At 38.1% G+C, this 26,755-nt stretch overlaps 1 long non-coding RNA gene across 1 annotated transcript in view; it reads left to right on the plus strand.

Annotated features, from left to right (window-relative positions):
• The first annotated feature begins 8,976 nt into the window (after positions 1-8,976).
• Positions 8,977-26,755, plus strand: part of LOC128653984 (uncharacterized) — a 40,257-nt gene continuing 22,478 nt past the window's right edge. The window contains exon 1 of the long non-coding RNA XR_008401417.1: positions 8,977-9,071. This is a non-coding gene — a long non-coding RNA (uncharacterized LOC128653984). The remainder of the gene's footprint in view (positions 9,072-26,755) is intronic.

Consider the following 26,755-nt stretch of genomic DNA (forward strand, 5'->3'; position numbering starts at 1 on the left):
ATATATGTACATATGTATTTATATGTATGTATGTATAGACATATATACACATATAAACATGAATATGAACACATAATATATATATATATATATATATATATATTATATAACTTAAGTGCATTGGATCCCTTTGCAGTAAAGCAGAGGAAAACACGAAAAAGCATAGTTATGCAATATTCATATTTTCATGTCAGGTTTGTGCATATTAGAATATGCGATCGGGCTTGTGCATATTGGTATATGCCATTGGGATTGTGCATTTGAAAATATGCGATTTGGTCAGCGCAAATGTGAATAAGCGATCGTGTTTGCGCGAGAGTGGGGTTTTAGGTTTTTTCTTTTTCTCTTTCTTCTTTAACTATGGGGGAATACGTGAACGTGCATGCAATGTTCTAAATTCTGATTTTTGCACAACTCAGGTTACTGCTAGAGCAAAAACAGTTTACTTTCAAATCATAATACAAGCGCAACCTAACGAGCGCAAAAATCTTACTTCTAGCGCAATTAACGCTCAAGCGGGAGTGTTAATTGGCTCTCCACTTGTAATCTGGCCCAAAATTATAAAAAGAGATCCAAATATAAGTATACACTGCATCCTTAAAGGAACAGTGAACACTTTTTGTAATTACTAGATTTCCAATAGATAAACATATCAGCAGAGTCTGAACACTATTAAAACAGATTAATACCCTGTTTGCTACTACAGTTTTTCAGTGTTCAAACTTCACCCTCCCCTTTCCATATTTGGAATCTGGACTTGAGCCTGAAGATGACAAGGCTTACAGATGTTATAGAGTTAACAAAATATTGTTTGGTGTCAGCATGAAAGATAAGGTAATACACTGTATATTAGGGACATATATGTGACAAACGGCTAGATTACGAGTTTTGCGTTATGAGGGATGCGGTGCTAACTTGCACGTTATTGTCACCTCTCACTTACCTACAGCGCTGGTATTACAGGTTTTCATAAACTCGGCGTTATCAGGCAAAAAGTGAGCGTAGAGCAAAATTGAGCTCCATACCGCACTCCAATACCAGCGCTGCTTTAGGCAGCGGTGAGCTGGTTTTACGTGCTCATGCACGATTTCCCCATAGACATCAATGGGGAGAGCCGGCTGAAAAAAAGCCTAACACCTGCAATAAAGCAGCGTAAAGCTCCGTAACGCAGCCCCATTGATTTCTATGGGGAAACTAAATTTACACCCTAACATGAACCCCCGAGTCTAAAAACCCTTAATCTTCTGCCTCCAACATCGCTGACACCTACATTATACTTATTAACCCCTAATCTGCCGCCCCAACATCGCCGACACCTACATTGTACTTATTAACCCCTAATCTGCCACCCCTGACATCGCCAATACCTACATTATACTTATTAACCCCTAATCTGCTGCCCCCAACGTCGCCGACACCTTCATTTTACTTATTAACCCATAATCTCCCACGCCCCAATGTCGTCGCACCTACCTACACTTATTAACCCCTAATCTGCCGCTCCAGACATCGACGCCACTATAATAAACATGTTAACCCCTAAACCGCTGCACTCCCGCCTTGCATACACTAGTTAAATATTATTAACCCCTAATCTGCTGCCCCTGACATCGCCACCACTATAGTAAATTTATTAACCCCTAAACCTAAGTCTAACCCTTACACCCGCTAACTTAAATATAATTAAAATAAATCTAAGTAAAAATTGCTATCAATACATAAATAATTCCTATTTAAAACTAATAGTTACATTGTAGCTAGCTTAGGGTTTATTTTTATTTTACAGGCAAGTGTGTATTTATTTTAACTAGGTAGAATAGTTACTAAATAGTTATTAACTATTTACTAACTACCTAGTTAAAATAAATACAAATTTAGCTGTCAAATAAAACCTAACCTGTCTTACACTAACACAAGAAAAACAGGGTGAGTAGCACTCTTAATTAGTCAATAAAAATTACAGGTGCATCCTAGAAAAGTGATTATCTAACAGCGTAAATAAGAGAGTAGAAACCTAAAATATAGGTAACTAAAAGTCTAGGCAAAAGAAAGCACAACTGTATGAAATAAATAAGAGACTAGGGCGAATTCTTGAAATACAAATAGATTTAATAAAGTTACACTAAATAAGTGCATACATCCAAACATACAATCACATACATACAGGGATATAGAAGATGCATAAAAATGTCAGAAGGGCCGTGCAGGGGACTGGTGCACCAGTATACAAAAATAGGCAAATGTTCATCACTTTGCATGTATAGGTAATATATAATTGTAATCCAAAGTATAGTGCGTGTCCTTAAAGTTGCACGGACCAAGTGGATACAGTCTTACCCCTTCGTGTCTAAATGTACATAGTAGCGTGAGATCATCAGGAGTCAAGGGGAGCTTACCCTCGCCGCGTCTTTTTCACAGGCATGTGTAAAGTGCAAATAGATAACAGTTCATTAGAATACCTGTCTTTTTCACGCGGTTGCTCTACCCTGAATTGTAGCTCCTGAGACACTGAAATTTCCAGATGAGACAAGGGGTAGACCACAGTCAGGCAAAAGGTCCTCTGACAGAGTGCTGCAAACCGACGAGTCTTAAAGCTCGTTTCACTCCTTTCAATACAGCAGCATGGAGCTTCTTCCGGGTGCTGACGTTAGGGGGGTTAGGGTTAGTTTTAGGTTTATGGGCTAATAAATTTAGAATAGTGGCGGCTACCTTGGGGGCGGCAGATTAGGGGTTAATAATATTTAACTAGTGTTTGCAAGGCAGGAGTGCGGCGGTTTAGGGGTTAATATGTTTATTATAGTGGCGGCGATGTCCGGAGCGGCAGATTAGGGGTTAATACATTTATTTTAGTGTTTGCAATGCGGGAGGGCCTCGGTTTAGGGGTTAATATGTAGTTTATGGGTGTTAGTGTACTTTTTAGCACTTTAGTTATGAGTTTTATGCTACAGCTTTGTAGCATAAAACTCATAACTACTGACTTTAGATTGCGTTACGAATCTTGCGGGATAGGCTGTACCGCTCACTTTTTGGCCTCCCAGAAAAAGCTTGTAATATCGGCGCTATGGAAGTTGAATTAAAAAAATACTTTAAGTTAATTTGCGTTAAAGCCACAAATGTGTGCGGGACAGCTGTACCTACAAGACTCGCAATAGCAGCGGTAGTGAAAAAGCAGCGTTATAACCCATAACGCAGCTTTTTTACTCATAACGCAAAACTCGTAATCTAGCCGAAAGTTAGGCTTGTTAAGCCTGCCATGTGATCTTTCGGTTTTTTTTAGGACTAGAAAATCCTCAATTTCAGATTTAATTGACATGAAAGGGGGACAAAAGAAATAATAAAAGTATGGTGCAAAGTTGTTTTAATATGGGTTATTAAGCATTTTATATTCCAATCTTGGCATGTTTATTGTCCCTTTAAACTGCTCAGCGTTTGTAAAGTGCTTGCGTTCATAAAGGTAAGATTGCACTATACATACTGTGAGTTAACATTTTTCTATTTGGTCTCTTGATGCAGCTTTCACACTAAATCTAATTCATAACAGCCAACCTGTGACTCTATTGCTTAGACTGCGATGAATATGCACATGATAAAGTGACTTGCAATAAGTTGTGTCCTTACCAAAAGAAAAATGAGACTGGGGCTTTTTAAAGATGATGGCAGTTGGATTCAATCCGAGACATGACGAGGAGTTAGGCCAAAAAACTCTCTGTACCATTCAGCTTAATATCTGGAAGGTAAAGGAAATTGTAGTGCACAGCAAAGCATCATTATTTTAACAGGCTGCAGATATGCTAAACATTAGATTATCTTCCAGTAAAAGTGCTGACATCCTGCAGTGTCCTGGAGGACATTGAGACAGGATGTATAATGTAAAGTCAATCTATAGATAGTCTGGAATGGGTGGAAGCAAATCAATTTCACTCCTGAAAGCCAAAATGTTCAGTTTTCATTAACAGATATTGCTTTATTTTCTTTTCCCATTGGTACATAATTACTTATGTTATTGCACACTATAGAAATAACCCAGTACATAGAGTGTGACTAATGCTAAGTAATCCACGAATACTTTAGTTACCACAATAGGGAACAAATATTTTGAGATGAGCTAAAATAAGGTGCATTACATAAGGCAATAAAAGATGAATTTATTGATTGGCCTTGAAGACAGATTATAATGATAGTAATCAAATAGCTTTTTTTTGTCTTTGGAGTCCTATGAGTTAACATAATAATAATATGGGCACTACAGATGATAGCGGCTGATAAATGACAACCCTGCTTGTGTCTCCTATGATAGGTCTATTTAGCCTTTGTATAAAATCCTTCTTTGCCAAGCAGCGCAGCAATACATTTGTACCACAATGCGTTAGCCATCTCCATGGAAGATGACGTCACAAAATATAGCGCTCACAGTTCTTTTTCTCTAAACCAGGATTATATCACAAGTGCTATAACTTCAAATATAAAGAAAACCTTGAATATTAATATTTTATTTGGAATGAAGTTGGGAAACTGCCCTAAACTGTTGTTTATCTGAATAATTTGTTTTATGTGTTTTTGTTTTATTTAGGGAATGGATTAGTCGGTAAAATATCTGTAGTTTATGTTTCATCATTCTGCATGAGGTAGAATATCATTTATATGAAAGCATGCTTAAAGGGACAGTCTAGTCAAAATTAAACTTTCATGGTTCAGATAGGACATGCAATTTTAAACAACTTTCCAATTTGCTTTTATCATCAAATTTGCTTTGTTCTCTTGGTATTCGTTGTTAAAAGCCAAACCTAGGTAGGCTCATATGCTAATTTCGAATCCCTTGAATGCCGCCTATTATCTTAGTGCATTTTGACAGTTTTTCACAGCTAAACAGCGCTTGTTCATGTGTGCCATATAGATAACAGTGCTCACTCCCGTGGAGTTATTTATGAGTCAGCAATGATTGGCTAAAGTGCAAGTCTGTCAAAAGATTAGGGGTTAATAAGTGTAAGTAGGTGGTGGCAACATTGGGGGCGGCAGATTAGGGGTTAATAAGTGTAGGTGGCAGCGATGTTAGGGGCAGCAGATTAGGGGTTAATAAGTGTAATGTAGATGTCGGCAATTTCGGGGGCAGCAGATTAGGTTTGTTTAGACTCGGGGTTTATGTTAGGGTGTTAGGTGTAAACATACATTTTGTTTCCCCATAGGAATCAATGGGGCTGCGTTACGGAGCTTTACGCTTCTTTTTGCAGGTGTTAGGCTTTTTTTAGCCGGCTCGTCCCATTGATGTCTATGGGGAAATCGTGCACGAGCACGTCAAATCAGCTCAAAGCTGCGCTGGTATTTGAATGCGGTATGGAGCTCAATTTTGCTCAACACTCACTTATTGCCTGCTAACGCCGGCTTTATGAAAACCTGTAATAGCAGCGCTATAGGCAGGTGAGCGGTGGAAATAACGTGCAAGTTAGTACCGAGCCGCTCTTACCGAAAAACTCGTAATCTAGCCGTATGTTATTAAAATCACTTCTCAGAAAAGGATAATTATAGAAAAGTAATAGGTATGTGTTTACACAAAAAATATGGAAATAAAAACATTTCTTATTAGGTAGTATTGTGTAGTTACTTAAAAGAAACATTGTACTTAGAAAAAAAACTAAGAAAAACAACTTTGTTCCATCTAAAAGATAACTTTTCACACTCAATGTAAGTTCCACTTTAAAGGGACAGAAAATGTTTTAGAGCAATTTGCATACAACTATAAATCCAGTTAAATAAAGTAAGTGCCAAAGTAACATCTCACTGATGGGTCTGTTACCTAGAACATATCTGATGAGCCAATAACAAGAGGCATATGTGTGAAGACACTAACAAAGTACATTTTATAATAGAAGTCTTATAAAACTGTGCACTCTATCAGAGTTTTAATTTTGTCTTTCATGCCACTTAAATGAAAACAGCGTTTTAAAATACAAACTTTTAAAACATATTTAAATACCGTGCCCTTTATCAATATAGTCATCATCATTACCATGTAGGTGTTTATTTCCATCTAAAGATTTACATTTGAAATAAATCTGATGTTATGAGAAATGAAAATGTAAATCTGATTATAATACAGCCAGTAAGATCTTGTCAGAGAATGTAAAAACGAACAGATGCAAATATTGTAGACGACAGAGGCCAATGCAGTCCTGCTATGAAGCGAGGGGAATTTAGGAGAGTAATTTAGTACAGTGTGTTGGAGTGACGAAGAAAAGGAAGATGAGACTTTTTCTCAGAGGTAATGCAAATCTAAATTGAGTGTTGCATTGCTTAACACATCAATTCAATAGTATTGTAATGCTCTGTAATAAATACATTGCATCTGTTCTAAGCAGAAACATAAGTACTTAAATAGAATATTTACCTCAGAATAGTAAAACGCGATCCCTAATTTAAATGTGCATTTTATTACAATAATACTATTTCTGCATGCTAATTGTCAGGCATGGAGCACAGAGGTAATGTTGATTTAATTACTTCTGTAGCGTGTTTCAATGAAGTAGCGCTTTAGTTTCCTAGCTTAAGGTGTCACACGTCTTTGTGACGCTTTTTTTTTTATTTATAAATCACACACGGGATGAAGCATTGACACCAACTTCACCCTTCGTAATTAAAGGTGACCTACAGACGGCTGCTTCTGCCGCTGAGTGAAAAAAAAGCTGAAAGCTGCAGCCTATAAAAAATATAAGCACCAATTTTCCACTTGGAAGTAATGCCTATTACATCAATTCCCACTGGTATAACGCAAGAGCAATAGCCTTTTGTTTGTTTAATTTTAACCTGCTTGTAATAATAACACAAAACAAAAAAAAGATGCCGGTATATAAAATAGATCAATTCGAAAAAACCTCTTGACTGATAAAGACTTACAGAATTGCTTTTTACTGCAAAGCATGATCTCTTGTTTGAGTTGACGGCACTTTAAACGTATTGATTTTGCACTGCAATTAGAAATTATAGCGTTCGTTTCATTCAAGGAACTCAGGACAATAAAAGAGGAAATGGTAAAATACAGTAGTTCTTGTTACCAGTTATAGTCTGCATAAAACACAGGAATAGGTTTTTAGTGTCCTTAAAGTGGGTAAGGTGACTTTGTGGGCATAGGGAGTTGTATTAATGTTGTTATTGTTTTTTCTCTTCCATGCTGCAGAATACTTGAATTTGTACTGGATGTGCATAGTAAAATAAAGGTGTTAAAAAAAATATTTCTAATTCATAAAATGGCAAACAATACAATTTATCACAGTGTGATGCCTACTTCCCAGCAGTTAAACATTCACAGGCCAAATGGACTATATATATATATATATATATATATATATATATATATATATATATATATATATATATATATATATATATATATATATATATATATATATATATATATCTCTACCTACCTATATATATATATATATATATACATACATACATACATACATACATACATTTCCACATCAGTGTGAAGTTTCAGAGTTAAACATTTCTGAGGAAGATGTGTTTAACTGCAAAACCACTGAATAATTTTTTTACTTTCTGAATTATGGATAATTTTTCTTGTTGTTATATAGTATTCTTATTTTGTGATGCATCTAGGGATGGGTACAATATTCAGTTGCACTGGAATCTGCATATAGGACAGTTTCTGGGTGAGCATTCATTTGAATAGAATTGATCATAGTTTCTATGTGCATAAGTTTATATTAACTTGCTTATTATACATATATAAAAAACCTTTCAGTTTAACATATTTTAAGGGGGTTACACTTTCAATGCTAACTGTGTACTCTAGCACAGTGTTTTTCAACTCCAGTCCTGAACGGGACAGATTTACTTGAAATTTCAACTAGAGAACAGGGGAAATATTCAGCTAATCAGAAATGATGGTTACTAAACTGCCCCATCAGCTGTGCTCTAGTTTAAATATCACGAAAATCTGACCCGTCTGTGTCCCCTGCAAATCGGAGTTGAAAAATACTGCTCTATAGATAATCACTATTAATACTAATATTTTCTGGTGTGTGTTACATGCATGGAAACTCATATACAAATATTGTAACTCGCTCATTAACCTAAAAACTATTTTAACCCTTTTGCTGGGGATGATGACACGTGGTCCTCATACATACCCTGTCTTTAAAACAGATGACAACCATTTTGGAGCTAACTACATCCAGCCAAACTTGCCTCCACATACAAGGTGGCCAAGTAGCCCATCATCCCCAGTTTCCCGCAGCTATGCCGGAAACCCGGAAGGAATTTAGAGGGGAATGAAACAAAAAATGTTTCAGATAGAGCATATAATTTCTAAACCATTTTCCAATTTACTTCTATTATCAAATTTGCTTCATTCTCTTGGTATCACTAGTTGAAGGAGCAGCAAAGCACTACTAGGAGCTAGCTGAAGACATCAGATTGGTCAATGAGAAGAGGCATATAATATATCTACAGCCACCAACAAACAGGTAGCTCACAGTAGTGCATTTCTGCTCCTTAGCCTACCTAGGTATGCTTTTTACCAAAGGATACAAGGAGAACAAAGCAAATTAGATAATAGAACTAAAATGGAAAGTTGTTTATCCATTTAGCTGCTGAGCCATTTTCACATCATTGTGCTAGAGTTATTGTTGTTGTTTGGCCTTCAATGAATTTACACATAAATTGTTAACATTTTTTTTGGTAATGTACCAATGCAGAATTTATACCTTGGTTTTTTTTAGCAAGAAAATAACTTTAGTTTGCAAAAATATCATAATATGAGAAGGAAAGTGGAGAACTGTTTAGGGACGTTACTACTTAAGGGGTAATTATTTGGGAGAATGCTGGGTGTGAGAGAGAGATAAGGAGGTTGTGCCTTTAGGACAGCATGTATGGAGGAGGCGGCGTAACAAAGGAAATATTAGTAACGGCAAACAGGAAGCTTAGTCAGTAACCTGTTTTGTCTTGCAGGTAAAACATGGAGACATCCAGGCGTGCTTCCAAGGCTCCCAGGAGGTTCGCAGATAAGCAAGAGGAACCTGATATGAAGAAGAAGACTATTACTACTCCTTCTGGTGATGTAGTTCCCCTTTCTGTTACTTCTGCTATACCTTTTCCTTTTTCTTATTTTATGTAGTCTTCCTCGTCTGCTTCTCTCTTCTGCATTTCTTCCTGCCTACTCTATCTGTTTTAGCCCTTCCTCCTCTGGTGGTCCTATCTTTTTTCCGCTTCTGCTGGCCCTGTTTGTTTTTCTTCAGCCTTTTCTTCCTCCCTACCTTCTACTCTGTCTGTCCCTGCTGTGACTTTTTTTTCAGTTTGTCTCTCTGTGTATCCCCTCTATTTCTAGCTCCCAGCATTTGTCATCAGCCCCCCTCTGCTCCCTTCTCTTTCTATACTGCCCCATCTGTCTCTTCTTTCATCCATAGGTGCCTCCATAGGCCCCCATGTCATCTCTCCTACTGTATTCCTCAAATGAGTCAGAGGATTCTGCTTAAGCCCCCACCCCTCACTCCTGGTCAAATGAGTGGAGTGGGGGAGGTGTCAGCAAAGCCCTTACCTTCAGGATTGCAGAGTGGAGGGGTTGTAGCTACCGGGTCCTTATCCATGCAGCGTCTTAGGCCCAGTCAACAGGCCTCACTGGATCCTCCTCTTTGCATGCTCATGCTTTGGCCACCCTGCACTTCCAGCTTCCATTTCCAGAGCGGTGCAGTTGCAGCAAGATTTCAGCTGTGTAGTCAGTGCGGGGGTGAGGCTGAGAGTGTGCCCAATGAAGAAGAGCTATTACAAACAGCCTGCAGCTCCCACTGTGAAAATAAGTGGGGCTGCAGGAGGGGTCAGCATCCCCAGGGGGCCTCCCAAAGAAGGGATTGGGAAGATAAATGTGCAAGGGAATAAGGGAAGCAGCATTGCCAGCTGGAGGGGGGCACCATGGCACCAGGAGTTCCGGTTCCATCATTGTCCAGGTCGATGACGTTGGTGCCCAATCCGGGCCCATCATCAGCAGTGGTAGTTTCTAGATCCGGTGAGTCACCCTTTGCACTACAAACTAGGGAAGAATGATATTCCTCAGGGGACTTAGATAGCTCCACAGGTTTTAAGGACAAGAGCCAGTGCAAACTTTTCAGGATGGTGCACAAGTTAGCTAATGTAGTAGGGATAGTTCCTAGCATGCTTTTCTGTGTTGCAGGGTCATTAGGAGTCCTAGTAGCTCAGAGATGAGGACATAGTGGAACTGCTAGAGCAGCAGTTGCCAAAACGTGAGACACATACCCTTGCATAGTTCACTACTTGCATGCCCACTGAAGCCTAGAATAGCGAAGAAAATTAAGGAACGGTGCTACATAAAAATCTTTGAACTTTCTAGACAAGCATATCAGGTCAAGGAGATGGCATACACATGGGTGCATTGCTTTAGGGTTTAGGGTCCTTGCCTTATTTAGAGGCACATCCAGAACATGCATTAAACATTTTAAAATGCATGGATGTCATAGATGACATCCAGGCCAGAAGTAAAGGGACAGCCTATCGTCAATATGACTGATGAAGGATATGGACCTGTGGTCCAATCTAGAGCTTACGGAGGGTACAGCAAAAGCACAGACTAAGACTCCTGATTAGGGGCAGCGCAGCATAACCGTCTATTTCATAGGTACAGAGTTTTGGCGTTTCCAAGAGAAACCTTGCGATTGTGGGGTGCAGTGCCTTTTTCGGTATATGTGCATCTATTGCGGCAGGGCCAATACTGGGAACAATTGCAACAGAAAGAGAGATCGTTTTGGGGGCATACAGCTATTCCATCAGGCTTCTGCAGGAAAGGGTGCACACTCCAATGAATCTTGTGGATATGTTTAGCCCCCTTGGGGACTACCCCGATTGCCAGGTGGTGGAATTCTGTCTTTTGGTTTTTGAATTTCGGTAACATGTGCATTCACCCCTTATGCAATGTAAAATCAATGTACCAATTTCCACAAGCCCATCAAGAAAAAAAAGACAAAGAGGTCAGCTTAGGAAGAATGGCAGGTTCCTTTCCTTCCCCTCCTTTGCTAGGAAAGTTCAGGCTAATTCAGTACCTATCACATCCTAGGAGCAATTCCATTAATGATGCATTGGATGAGGAAGAAACGCTGGTGACTTACCACTCATTTAAGTCATCCCTAGCCCTAAAACAGAGGTTAGGTCCGGGAGCGGAGATGGCTAAGGTGTACATTTAGTCTGACTTTTACCTTTTGCCGATACACCCAGAGAGCTTCTACTTGATGTGCTGCATGTTCCGGGGCCAGTTCTATGTGGACTGCTGTTTGCCAATGGGTTGTGCAATATTTTATGCATACTTTGAACTTTTTAGTTATTTGCTCTATTGAGAGGTGGTCCGCAAGGCAGATCTGTGGCAGGTAGCGCATTACTTGGACAATTTCCTCTTGCTGGGCATTGCTGGATCAGGCCAATCTGTGTATTTTCTTGAGGTGATGCAGTCAGTGATGACAAAGTTTTGGGTGCACTGAGCAGGCGACAAAACGGAGGGTGCTTGCATCTACCTGGTGTACATGGGGATTGGGGTAGATACAGTGGCTAGTGAGTGCAGGCTCCCAAAATTGAAGATTGATTCTTCTTCCGCCACCATCTGTCATCCTGGAATCAGAGATTGAAATTCCCTAAGAGAAACACTGCCTATTTGGTTTGTTCAATTTTGCAACTAACGTCATACCTATGGGTAGGATTTTTAATCGTAGGATAGAGGCACACACCAGGGGTTTGAGAAATCCTAGGGCACCTATCAGGTTATCGCAGGCGATTAAGGCAGATTTGCGTGTCTGGCTGCTTTTTTCTTAGGGACGTCAATGGGGTACAATATGGAGATCTGCCCTAGTTTCCACTTCACTTAAGCACTTAAGCTGCGGGTAGCTCTGGCCTTCAGTTTTGCTTTAATGGTTCATGGTGTAGTGCTGACTTAGTCAAGAATCTCACACTCTTAGAACTGTTCCCTATTCTGGTAGCTGTTGAATTGTGGTGGGAGAGGTTGCAGAACCGGGCAGTGTGGTTCATGCCATTAAATTTCCACTTTGTCTCCCCCCAGTTGTGAACTTACTTAGAATTAAGTGCTTAGGTGCTTGCAGTATAACATTACATTAACTGCCAGGCCTGTCCCAGGATTCATAATGGGGTAGTGGATGCTCTCTCTTAATTTCGAAGGTGCCGGTTAAGGGAGTTGGCAGGTAGTAAGTTCTGGGGAGCTGCGCTAAGACTGCTCAGAAGTTCATTGGCACCTGGAACTTAACAGTCATACAGTGTTTACTGAAGTGATTGGGATAACTTCTTAAAATCGTTTACAGCTCTTGCCCTGGGGATTAGTGAATTGGTGGCAAAGTCTAGGTTTGTCCCCGGGTCTGGGCTGTTGGCGGAGCACGTGAGACTGAAGGGTGAGGCTGTGTTGGTGTATATGGCAAAGCCCAAGAAGGATCAGGTGGGGAGGGGTAGATGGCATCTAGGCCAGATGTTGGGGGCTCGCGCATTGGTGCAATTTGATGGTTCATACCTGTCCCAATTTCAAATTAGTGCCATACTCAGAAGAATAGTTGGACGGCTGGCTTGGGATCCCACTTTGGTGGCTCCACACTCATTTCATATAGGTGCTGCTAATGACACAGCTATGGCTGGTTGTTCAGAGGACCGTTGTTAAGGGTTGTGCATGTCTGGTTGGTCTGTATTTTTATTTTTCTTTCTTAAGATATGGAGAGCCCACAATGTCAGTCAATTACTAGTTGGAATATCACTCCTGGCCAGCAGGAGGAGGCAAAGAGCACTACAGCAAAACTGTTAAGTGTCACTCCCCTACCCATAATCCCCAGTCATTCATTTTGCCTCTGTCAATGGAGGAGGTGAAGTTTGGTGTCTGAAGAAATGAATTTCTTTTTCGGGTACTTTTCCTTGCAAGCAAGGATTTTGGTTTAGCTGAGTCCACGTCAATCTCTTCAGTAGAGTAGTGGTGGCTTTTAAGCAGTTAGGAAGTTGTGAGGTAGTCCTTGCTTTGTTTCCTAACACATTGCTGCCCATGGTACAGAAAGCCAGAGTTGGTTACTCTGTTCTTTCTTTTTCTACAGGTCTCTGTAAGGAGAATGTCCTTTCACGCCTTGTGTCTTCCTGCTGAACAGCTAGGCTGCAGGTAAGTGATTTTATCTTCTAGGTCTTGGAGACTTGCACTTCATAAGAATATGTCATATGCAGTAGATGGGGACATTTTTAAAATCCTTTATACAGGATTTTCTTTGGCAGTGGGCAGGCACATTATGTATGTTGAGAATAGGGGGCCAAATTATCAAGCCCTGAATGGAGCTTGATGCCCCTTGTTTCCGGCAACCCTTCAGGAAACCTAAAGACCGCTGCTCCATAACTTGTCCGCCTGCTCTGAGGTGGTAGACAGAAATCAACCCGATCGAATACGATTGGGTTGATTAACACCCCCTGCTAGCGGCCGTTTGGTAGCGAATCTGCAGGGGGCGGTATTGCGCAAGCAGTTCTGGTGAACTGCTTGTGCAATGATAAATGCAGACAGCGTATGCTGTCGGCATTTATCGATGTGCAGCGGACATGATACGCTACATCGTATCATGTCTGCTCACTTTGATAAATATGCCCCTAGGGGTTAATCTTTTTCCTTTCTTTTTCCTTTTTGGGCTAATTTTGTTGAAATACTTTATTAATATGTGTGTGGCTTATGTTTTATACAGGGATTTATGTATAAACTTAAAATTTGACAGTTGGTTTTCTTTGCTTGCTTAGCTAGAACAGGCTAACTGACAGACTGCTTGAGCGTTTGTGTAAATTAAGCTCCGTTGTAGGCACAAAGAAACACACACCTTTTACTTACTGCATAGTTTCCTCTCTCTGCCGGTCATGTGACTTCTCTCTGCTGTTGGATATTCACGGAGCGGCGTAATTGAATTTCAGTCTCTTCAGTGTCGATCTACTATATGATCGTTTTAGAGACTTCTGGCAGCCAAATTATGTATAAGTGTTACGGTAAGGCACCTCAGCCTGTCTGAGGTGTAGGGGGCCTGATTGGTTTATTATTTTAAAGAAGTTTTGCATAACGTTAAGCAGCTGTGGTATTAAAAATTCTTAAAGTTACAGTGTATTTAATAAAATTCTACAATTTGGGGAATTTTTTATTTAGTATTGTGGACATGGACCAAGACTGTGTCTTTTGACAAATGCTTATTATGCCTATGCAATTCTGTGCTGCATGCTTAGCTAGAACACTTCAATTTATAAATAAATTGTTGTCCTCTGAGCCCAATGTCTCTTAGGATGATGCTGTTCAGGCAATGCCACAGCTTTCTCCTCAAACGTCCCAAGCCTCTATGGCGTCACATCCAGTGCCCTGCAGTGCCTCTCAGCCTCCTGGAGGAGTTTATTTGCCTGCAGATTTTGCTGCACAGGTATCTTCTGCGGTATCTGCGGCATTATCTGCTTTTCCTATGCTGGGAAAACACAAGAGGAAAATTAGACAATTAGATAGTAAGGTTTCTGTTCCACCTACTCGTCAGTATATGACTGGGTTTTAACATAATATATTTAATAATTCTTTAAAATAACCCCCCAATAAAATGCATATACCAAGACCATAACATTTATGTAAATTCCTGAATTCTTTATATTAGTTAATATTTATAAACACATTGAAATATATTTGTAGGAACCAGAATATGAGTCAAACTATACAGTGTTTAAATTATTATAATATGCTATACTCTTTACAAAGCAAACCAAATTGTAACTTATAACTAACCTTATTCACAATTGAATTGCATTAAAATATCACACTTAGACCAAGATATAAGCCTCTAACATTCAGACTGGTACAATTTTAACAGTGCTTAGTTAAACAATTGGACAATATACACTCTAATTGAAACACCAGAAGATATATATATATATATATATATATATATATATATATATATATATTCTATATGTAAACAGTCAGTTTAAATGCCAAATTCTCTAAGCTGAAATAAATTATTAGTTACTTACAATTAATACCAGTATATATATATATATATATATATATATATATATATATATATATATATATATATATATATATATATATATATATATATATATATATATATATATATATATATATATTTGCCAGGATAAACTACTTAGCCCAGGATTTATTTTTAGAATACACAGGTTATGAAATACAAGGTTAAATACAATTTATTCCTTTAAGTTTGCTACCTACAGCAACAATGGATGTTTGTTTTAAATATTTAGCATACAAAAAGGCAAGCTTAAAACTATTCAGGGCTATGAATATAATTCTACAATATAAATATGCTCTTTATATCTATCAGTTGTAATTTAACTGCAGCAACTATGCATATATTTTGTTTTAGACATTTACCTGTAATTAGCAACCTTTTATACTTTACCAAAAATAAACAAATCGATATCCAATTTCCAATATTTCTCAACAGGTCCAATTTTGCCACAGAATACCAAAAATGGAGTGTTTAGCTATTTGCTTATAATAACTGCAGCAGTTATCCATCCAGGGTTTCAGCAAACAGTTCACCAGCCAAAGTTTAGCAAAAGTTAGCCTAGTTCTCTCTCTATGCTTGGGGTTAAATCATGTGATATCACCCCACCCCTTTATGTTCTGTACCATCATTGGTGAAATTGCAAACACACAACGGAAGCTTGTCTCGGATTGGCCCTTCTAGCTTGTCTCTTCTTATTGGATACCTGGGAGGTCTTATCGGATTGGCACTGGGAAATTTCATTTTAAACAGCCAAAGGCCTTCTGGCTGTAATACTGGATTTTGGCCATTGGGGGCAGCATAACAAACAAACAGCAATACAGTCCTAACATTCATTTTATACTGCTAACAGAAGATTACAGACTTTATATTTTTAAAATGTACACTATGATTTGATATTAATAAACTATGTGTATAACTATATGACATGACCCAGGTCATCCCATGCAGGCAATCCTGTATTTAGCATCTTCTAGCCTCATCTGGAATACAGAAAAACATATTATATATATATTTCAAAAATGGGATCATCACAATTTCCATTTACTCTATTATAAATTTGAATCTTATATTATATATATACATACAGTATATGTAATACAATCTGAGGCATATATTTAATATGTTGTCTGAATATATGTAAATATATGTAAATATATATTCATACAAAATACAACAGGTAAAACATTGTTATATTTATTTTTTTTAAATCATGCAGGCTGTATTAAAGTGAAATTTAGTTACAATGCTACATTTGTCTCTGCTTAGCCACTTTCATTTTCTAGAATTTGTAGATCCAGACACAGCATTTAACAGGTAGTTGTTAAAAGCTACAATTCCTTTGGGATGTTTGTATTTTCAAATATTCTCACAGACGGACCGGCTACTCACCTTGGGCAGGAAGCCCATATATGGGCATGTACTTTTGAGGCTCCATCATGCTCATATTACTTTAAAATGGTTCCTTGATTGTATCTATACAAACAGTCTAACCCTTTGTTCTTTCTTTCTGAAATAATTATGCAAGTAATTCCTTTGATGAATGAGGGAAAGGGTTTTTTTTTGTAAGTAAGGTAATGAAACAGATGTTTTCTCTTTGAAATAACTTAAATGTTATCTTTAATCAGGATAAACGTGTCTCACCCAGCCAAAACCATTTGGCAGAGGGGACTGTGATTTACAGTGAATAGAACTGTTGCAAATAGCCTCATATATAATTAATCCTGTGGTCCCAGCAACCATATGTATGAAAATTTTATATATATATATAATTTTCATTTAATATATTATATAATCAAATTTAGGTACCCTGACATACTGCTACACAGGTTGCCCTCCCTCATAAGTCTGATGAGGAGGATACGTCGGTAGCCTCTGAGGGTGAAATCTCAGATTCGGACAGTATTATTCCTTCATCTGATACTGAAGAAGTAAACTTCAGATTTAAGCTTGAACACCTTCGTGTACTGTTAAAGGAGGTATTGGCTACTTTGGACGACTCCGATACTTCTGTCATTTGTCAACCCTAGGAAGTCTAGTAAACTTAATAAATACTATTATGTTTCTTCCTCTGTGGAAGTTTTTCCTGTCCTAGACCGTGTGACGGAAATTATTTCACAGGAATGGGAGGTCAGGGATTCCTTTCTCCCCGTCTCCTGTATTTAAAAAGATGTTTCCTGTTGCTGACGCCATTAAAGATTCTTGGCACACGGTGCCTAGAGTAGAAGGGGCTATTTCTACTCTGGCTAAGAGAACTACGATCCCCATAGAGGATAGCTGCTCCTTTAAGGATCCCATGGACAAAAAGCTGGAAGCTTATTTGAAGAAGATGTATGTTCATCAAGGTCTTCAATGGCAACCTGCAGTTTGTATTGAAACAGTAGCGGCATCTTATTGGTGTGACGCCTTGTCTGAATCAATTTTAGTAGAGACTCTGTTGGAGCAGATCCAAGATAGGATTAAAGCTCTCAAACTAGCCAATTCCTTTATTTCTGATGCTAACATGCAAGTTATTAGACTAGGAGCCAAGATGTCTGGCTTCTCTGTCCAAGCCCGTAGGGCATTCTGGCTAAAATCTTGGTCAGCTGATGTTACCTCTAAGTCCAAGCTTCTGGCGCTTCCTTACAAGGAAAAGACCTTGTTCGGACCTGGTCTAGCAGAAATAATTTCTGATATTACGGGTGGAAAAGGGTCTTTTCTACCGCAAGACAAGAAGAACACACTCGAAGGAAGGTCAAAGTAATTTTCGTTCCTTTCATAACTTCAAAGGTCAAAAGTATTTATCTCCCTCTTCCAATCAGGAACAGTCCAAGTCTTCATGGAAGCCAAATCCATCTTGGAATAAGGGGAAACAATCAAAGAAACCCTCAGCTGAGTCTAAGTCAGCATGAAGGGTCGGCCCCCGGTCTGGGATCGGATCAAGTGGGGGGCAGACTTTCCCTGTTTTCTCAAGCGTGGAGATGAGATGTCTCAGATCCTTGGGCTGTGGACATAAAATCTTAGGGTTACAAAATAGAATTCAAAATGTTCCCTCCCAGGGACAGATTCCACCTCTCAAGATTATCTGCAGACCAGGTAAAAAGAGGCATTCTTGAACTACGTTCAGGACCTTTCCTCCCTGGGAGTGATTGTTCTAATTCCAGTAAGGGAACAGGGTCTAGGATTCTATTCAAATCTGTTTGTAGTTCCCAAAAAAGAGGGACCTTTTTCACCCATTTTAGACCTAAAGTGCCTAAACAAGTTGCTCAGGGTACCGTCCTTCAAAATGGAAAGCATTTGTTCCATTCTTCCTTTGGCCCAAGAGGGTCAGTTCATGAGGACCATAGACCTGAAGGATGCATATCTTCATGTTCCCATCCACAGGGATAATCACAAGTTCCTGAGATTCCCTGGATCATTCCATATAGGTGCTGCTAATGACACAGCTATGGCTGGTTGTTCAGAGGACCGTTGTTTATGGCTGTGCATGTCTAGTTGGTCTGTATTTTTCTTTATTGTTGGTTTATTTTGGAAACCAGGACTTTAATGGTTTTTGTTGTTCTTTGCAGGCCAGGCGACAAGGAGCAGGAGTTCCTATCCCTGTCTAAAAATCACTTGGCATAGAAACAAACATTTAAAGAAAAAACATTAAATAGTTGTACAAATTGTCAACCTATATAGAATTTCACAAAATATCACCTATCTTTACACTCTACCATTTCTTCAATTTATATTGATTCTTACATTTTCTTTATCAGTTCAGACAAATATTGTTCTATAAGCTCTTTACATCAACAGTATAAAAAAATGAGGTTGCAGTTACTTCCGGTTTATCAGTCTTACTATGGCGATCACTTCATTGCTATAAGGATATGAAACCACTTGTTTGAATTGTGAGACCTCACTCTTTTAATTGCGTAGGGATTATGATATATTATTATGTTAAGGGGGTAATAAAGGCCTCTTCAAAAGCATAAGAATCTAAAAATAGAATCAAATTTGAGAGTTGAAAAGTATGTGTCAAAGTTGTGACAATCAGCTGGCAGCAGACACAGGACCAATCGTTTGAAAGAGCAGAATTGACACTTTCAAATAAGGGGTCTCAAGTTTATGTATGTATCATGGGGAGGGGGCAATATAGGGGATACCCCACCATCCTGATATTGTTCCATATGCTTGTAGGTCTGACAGTTAATCACTGTTAACATAGAGGTCAGCAATTAGCCACCTGAGCATGTGACTTCTCCTTTGAAAGAGTGGCCTCACTGATTTAAAAATAGGGTTCACTTGCCCTATTGTAGTGCATACTTTGGGGCACAATGATCTATTTTATAGCTTAACGGACTATAAAAGACACCAAATATACAGGTGATTGCTATTTCTATAGCAATCAGCTGCTATTTAAAGGGGCATGAGACACTCATTTGATTATGGGCAATCTCCTCTTTCATGTGAGGTATATTGTGTGTATTTGTGTTATATGCTGTCTTTAGGGGATAGGGGTACCCCCATACAGTAAATACATTAGGTAGGTGATTGGCATAAAAATGGCAATCACCTTCTAATTATAGTGTTATGAGACCCACACTGGAAACTGGGGTCAATTACGCTTTTGTGAGTTATGGGGGGATGAGGGCTCTAAAAGTGCTCCCCCCTCCTCCTTAAACCTTCTAAAATTAGATGGTGGTGTGACAACACATCTGAAAGTGGGGAATTCCCTCTTTAACTGCCTAGGTATGAGACCCCTCATGTCAAAGGGACAGTCAAGTAAAAAAACTTTCATGATTTAAATAGGGCATGTAATTTTTAGTTTACTTTTATTACCAATTTTGCTTTGTTCTCTTGGTATTCTTAGTTGAAAGCTAAACCTAGGAGGTTCATATGCTAATTTCTTAGACCTTGAAGGCCGCCTCTAATCTGAAAGTATTTTGACAGTTTTTTCACCACTAGAGGGCGTTAGTTCATGTGTTTCATTTAGATAACATTGAGCTCAGGCACGTGAAGCTATAGGAGTGAGCACTGATTGGCTAAAAATGCAAGTCTGTCAAAAGAACTGAAATAAGGGGGCAGTTTACAGAGGCTTAGATACACATGGTAATCATAGAGGGAAAAAGTGTATTAATATAACTGATTATGCAAAACTGGGGAATGGGTAATAAAGGGATTATCTACCTTTTTTAAACAACGACAATTCTGGTGTTGACTGTCCCTTTAAATCAGACAGGGAGATACGGCTCTATAGTATCTCCTCCCCCACCAATCATTCTAGTGGCACTGGTGATCACCATTTTTTAACCTCCCTTGAAAGAAAGGAGTATGAACTTTCAAATGAAGGGTTACTTGTCCTTCTAGTCCAATAAGGAGCCCCCCCTCACGTTAAACAGCATTTTAAATGTTGATGCACATATTCACAATTTTTATGGTGATATGTTTAAATGGAGTGATTGCTAAAAATTTCTGTCTTAGGTAATGATAGTCTGACAGCATGCAGATTAACGGCATTTTATAAAAAAAAATATATTTCACTGTAGGGGTCCCCCCAACCCTTCCAAACAGCTCTCTAACCATCCACCATCTCTCTAGGAAAAACGATTAGTTCTTCCTTACTATATGAAGGCAGATGCCTCTGGCTGCAGTCTTCAATGTCAAGGCTGACAGCAGAGACCGCAGCATGAGCCAGAAGGTTGGACGTAGGTACTTTGTTAACAGAGTACACTTGGGAAATTACTCTGTGACTTAGTACCTACGTCCAAATGGCTTAAGGGGTTAAAAAATAAAACGCACAGTTAAAATGTATTTACACATATGACAGGCCATCATAAAGGCCTAGAGACCCCCATAACCTCCTCTTAAAAATAAAGCCCCTATATAAGTTTTAAACAGCAGGTGATTACTGTGGTAATAAATGTAGATTTATTTTAATAAAGGGGCTTACGGGAGCCCCTACGTGCACATCAAAGTATATGACTATAACCAAAGGCCCTTATTTATAGAAGGATAAGACCTTCTTAGAAAACACATGCACACACAATTGTTTTCCTTGTTTATTAAAATAATTATAAAAATATAAAAAACAATTTACACATTTTGTTGTACAGTACTTACAAGTCCTGATATAAATAAAATAATGGTATAGCTTTATTCTGCTGCGTCTGCTGAAAACAACCCTCAGTCTATAATATGTGAGGGTTTCTCACTGAAAATGACTTTACAGTAGGGCTTAAAGGGACATTGTACACTAGATTTTTCTTTGCATAAATGTTTTGTAGATGATCCATTTATAAAGCACATCTGGGAGTGTTTTTGTAACAATGTATAGTTTTGCTTATTTTTAAATAACATTGTGCTGATTTTCAGACTCCTAACCAAGCCCCAAAGTTTTAGATGTATACTAATGTCTACAGATTCCTGCTAGCTCCTGTCTGTATAATTGGTCTTTTAATTTGCAGGGGAGGGAGGAGTGTCTGCTATTCCTGATTTATCCGCCCATTTCAGTGGGTGTTCCAGCCTAAACTCATCAACAGTGCTGAATTCGGAGCTTCTAAGTTTTTAAAAGGTTTTATACTGGAGTTTTATATAAGAATTTGTGGATATTCTTCTTTATAATAGTGTATATTACATGCAGTTATATGAAAATTGGTGTATGCTGTCCCTTTTAAATATGAGCAGCATTTTAGTTATAAAGTATACCTTTGCAACCAATTTACATTTACAAAATAGCTAAAAAAAATTCAAGTCACATATTTTACCAGTTTCCTTGGCTGGTCCATCCTCACGCTGCTATAGAAAAAAAAACCCAGTATGAATTATTATGCTATTTATACTACTGCAGTAAGTTTAGAACATATCTAAAATGCAATGTAATTCATTTATAATTAAAGGAGTTCTAACAAGTTGATACAAAATGTACACCATAAGCTCCTCAGAGACATTTAAATATCTCACATAACATTTAACACTGGCCTATCAACAAGTTATAATGGTACAATTTATGACAATGAGCTGTTCTCTTGCTGAAGTTAAAATGTGTTAATTGTGGACAGTGCTGCCCTCTTCTGGTATAATGGAATTACTATAAACTGAAAAAAATAATGTTTTTTCCAAGTCAATTTGTCCATTTACTGACCACTATAAAACCTAAGACCCCATTAGATCGCTGGCTTTAACTTATATGCATGACTTAGCCTTTTGTAGGTGCCAAACATTTTTAATTGTCCTTACGGTAAGATAAACCATAACTACATCAATAAACCCTGTATAAATTACACTGGCATTAAAACGCCTCTTTTCAATGAACCCGGTAGGTGTCACATGAATATAATTCATGTAAATGTGACTGACTGTGCTTGATATTTCAGAATTTAAAGCAAAATTTGCAGGTAAGTGACATTTCAACCTAAAGCAATGGAGCAATGCTAAACACAATAGATTTTCTAATGCAATAAAGATGAGATGAAATAGAAAGATTTAAATTATTTGGAAAATGTCTGTTCTAGACATGCAAATAATATACGTGTGTTATTGGTGCACCAAAAGTGATATGTTAAAAAGAGATATACAGGCATATCTCATTTTATTGCGCTTCGCTTTATAGCAGTTTGCTCTTTTTACAAATTGAAGGTTTTTTCCAACCCTGTGTCAAACAAGTCTATTGCACCATTTTTCCAATGTATATACACATATAAACACACACACACACATTTATATATATATATATATATATATATATATATATATATATATATATATATATATATATATATATATATATACTAGGCGATAAGCCTGCCAAGAGGGCAGTCTATTTAACAAAAAAACTACAAACCCCAAAGCACAAATTACACAAAATAAAAAATGTAAAATTACAGAAACAAATAAACAAAGCTATCCAAAATAAACAATTTAAACCTAAACTAATACCCCTATATAAAATTACCCCCAAAATTATAAACAACCCCTAATCTAATACTAAACTACAAACAGCCCTTAAAAGGGCTTTTGTAAGGCATTGCCCTAAGTTAAACAGCTCTTTTACCTAAAATTACCAATTACCCCCTAACAGTAAAACCCCCACCCACCAAACCCCCCAAAATAAAAAAAACTAACACTAAAAAAAAACTAAGCTACCCATTGCCCCTAAAGGGGTATTTGTATGGGCATTGCCCTTAAAAGGACATTCATCTCTTGTACTGCCCTTAAAAGGGCAATCAGCTCTTTTCCAGCCCAAAAAACCCTAATTTAAAAAAAAACAGAGCCACCCCAAAAAAATAAAAAAAAGACTAAGCCCCAAATAGGTACTCACCGTTCCTGAAGCCCGTCGGAGAAGGTCTTCTTCAAGGTGGTGCAGAGCGGAGGTGCGGAGCTGTCTTATCGGAGCTTTCTTCCTCAACGGTGGCGGCAGCGTTCCCCAGCGGCGTGGAGGCTCCTCTTCATCCAATGTCCGTCATACACTGAAGATTAAATGCAAGGTACTGCATTCAATTTGGGGTACCTTGCATTCCTATTGGCTGAATTTTTTAAATCTGCAAATAGGATTAGAGCTACTGAAATCCTATTGGCTGTTCAAACCAGCCAATAAGATTTCAGTAGCTCTCATCCTATTGGCTAATTTCAAAATTTCAGCCAATAGGAATGCAAGGTACCCCAATAAATATGGGATACATTGCATTCAATCTTCAGTGTGTGACGGACAATCACTTGAAGAGGAGCCTCCACGCCAATGAGGACCACCGCCGCTGAGGACCGCCGCTGAGGACCGCCGCTGAGGATCCGTGCAATGGGGAAGCCAGCTTCGCACCTCCACTCCTTGCCGCCTTCGCTCCGGATGAAGATAGAAGGTGATGGAGCCACCTGGAAGAAGACCTTCTCCGCCGGACTTCAGGAACGGTGAGTACTTATTTGGGGCTTAGTTTTAGGATTTTTTTTTATTTTTGGAGGGTTTTTTATTTTTAAGTTTAGGAATTTAATGGGCTGTAAAAGAGCTGAATGCCTTTTCAAGGGCAATGCCCATACAAATGCCCCTTTAGGGGCAATGGGTAGTTTAGTTTTTAGTAGTGTTAGGTTTTTTATTTTGGGGGGTTTAGTGGGTGGGGGTTTTTTACTGTTAGGGGGAACTTAGTATTTTATAAGGGCTATTGGTAGTTTAGGGGGTGTTTTTATTTTGGGGGGCTTTTTATTTTCACAGGGATTAGGTTTAATTTTTTTTTGATCATTTTGTTTATTTTTTCTCTGTAATTTTAGAGTTTATTATTTTTTTGTAATTTTAGATTATTTTTTTGTAATTTAATGTTAGGTTTTATTTTAATTGTTACTTAGTATTGGGGTTAATTTAGGGTGTGCTGGGTTAGGGGGCTTAGTAATTAAATTAGTTATTTGTGTTGTGGGGGTTTGGGGGTTAATAGATTAATTAGGTTTATTGCGATGTGGGGGTTTGGCGGTTTAGGGGTTAATAGGTTAATTAGGTTAATTGCGATGTGGGGGTTTGGTGGTTCAGGGGTTAATAGGTTAATTAGGTTATTTGCGTTGTGGGGGTTTGGGGGTTAATAGGTTAATTAGGTTTATTGCGATGTGGGGGGTTGGCGGTTTCGGGGTTATTTTAATTTATGTTATTTGCGGATTAGGGGTTAATTACTTTATTATTTTGCGATGTGGGGGTTTGCGGTATTGATGTTTGTAAATTCTTCATGCGGGAGGTTCGTTTTTTTTTATTATTATTTCGTGTGGGCGGTTATGTGTTTTTTATTTATTTCATGAGGGCGGTTACGTGTTTTTTCGTTATTTCGTGCGGTTTTGTTGGTTTTTTTTAAGGCTTCGGTTTGCCTACGCTGCATCTAGGTGGATTCTGAATATGGCAGGGTGCATCCAGGTGGATTTTTTTTGGCTGCCTCGTTCAGCCAACATTCCTTTTGAGGATGCGTGCACAACTGGCGACGGCAATGGACGCGTTACAAACACGATTATAGTGTATGTATGTATATATATATATATATATATATATATATATATATATATATATATATATATATATATATATATATATACACACCAGCAGCAAAAAGATTGACTCGTTGAAGGGTCAGTTGAGGGTTAGCATTTTTATCAATAAAGTATTTTTTAATTAAAGTATGTACATTGTTTTTTTTAGACATATTGCACACTTAGTAGACTTCAATATAGTGTAAATATAACTTTTACATGCACTGGGAAACTCACTTTATTGCTATATTCACTTTATTGTGGTGGTCTGGAACCATACCCGCAATACCTCAGAGGTATGCCTGTATAAGGTTAGCTTCCTTTTAAAAGCAATGATTTAAGGACCAGTGATGGTCAACAAGACTAATGGCAAATTCACTAATAGGCCTTGCAGGCTATTCAGCTCTACCACTACCAATGTTATTCTATGTAGTTAATAAACTAAAGCTTCATTATCTCCCCACTCTTTTGAAAATTCGCTGCATAAAATAATATAGGAACTGGTGAAACTATAGAGGAGAGACCTCTTGGTGAATTTCTCTTTTAGTTTCTGAATCAGATACCAAAAAAACCCAAGTACAAATAGAAAAATAGAACAAATGTTGCAGTCAAGCAATCAAGTAAACAGGTTATAGGATAAGTGACCATAACCAACAATGGTTCCCACAAGGCATGTGCACAGCGAAAAAATTGGTCCGGCCAAATAATTCGCTAAATTAGTTTCCTGAATATTTGGTTGCCTTGCTATTCTGTATCCGTTTCATTTTAAACTAAATTAATACTCAATATTTGTGGAAAATTTCCATTAGTTTTCGTTAAACAAATGTAATTGTTCCTTTGCTACAGGTGAAAAAGTTCACCTGTAGCGTTACATAATTAGCTATAGCTGGAGAGCTGCGCTTATACCAATACTTCCTCACAGAGAACTGAGCAACGCTAATAGGCAGCTTAGTGCACTAAACCTCCTATTAGAAGAAGGGTTGGGATTAGCGCGGCTCTCCTGTGTAGCGCAAGAGACTTTAAAATTAAAAAAAAAAGAAACATTTAACCGTCCACTATTTTTGCAAAGATTTTACTGGACAACCTGCTAAAATATTGGACTGTTCAGATGAAAACTGGACACCTGACAACCCTGCAGGAGATTCCCAAAAGACAATTTACAAAATTTGATTCTGCTGCTAATGTAAAGTGCAGAAGACGTATAAGCTATGATAAGAGAGAATAAAAGTAGCCCACACTTCAAGGCACTGAAAGAGGAAAGAAGTGGCACTATTCCAGAGTGAAGGGTTTAGGGGACACAATATTTTCAGAGATATAGGAGGATACATTATTGCTTAGTCTCCTGTACAAATATTCAAACAACCACCAAACATGCCCCAAAACAACAAATTAATTATTAAAAGGTCATTTATGTGTCCATATATAAAACACAAGAAAAACAAGTATTTAACCCTACCTAATAGGACATCAATTCACTCTCACTCTCATTATCAATATGATGAGAGAAATACATTAATTTCATTTAACAATTTCACAGTGCTCCGGTCATTACTTACATGTAAACTATAGCAGAGTTTGAGAGATACAGAGGCAACATATGGATAGACAGCCCCCTAGAAGACCAAACACCCCATCTCAGTTATATATGTTATCACATTCACCAGTTGAAAATAATATATTAATATAATACTTATCATCACAAATAATAATCAATTTATCAGTGCTCATGTGTTCACCTTTTAAAAGTTGCCATTGTAATA

Source organism: Bombina bombina, chromosome 1 (assembly GCF_027579735.1).
Source record: "Bombina bombina isolate aBomBom1 chromosome 1, aBomBom1.pri, whole genome shotgun sequence".
NCBI classification, from domain to species: domain Eukaryota; kingdom Metazoa; phylum Chordata; class Amphibia; order Anura; family Bombinatoridae; genus Bombina; species Bombina bombina.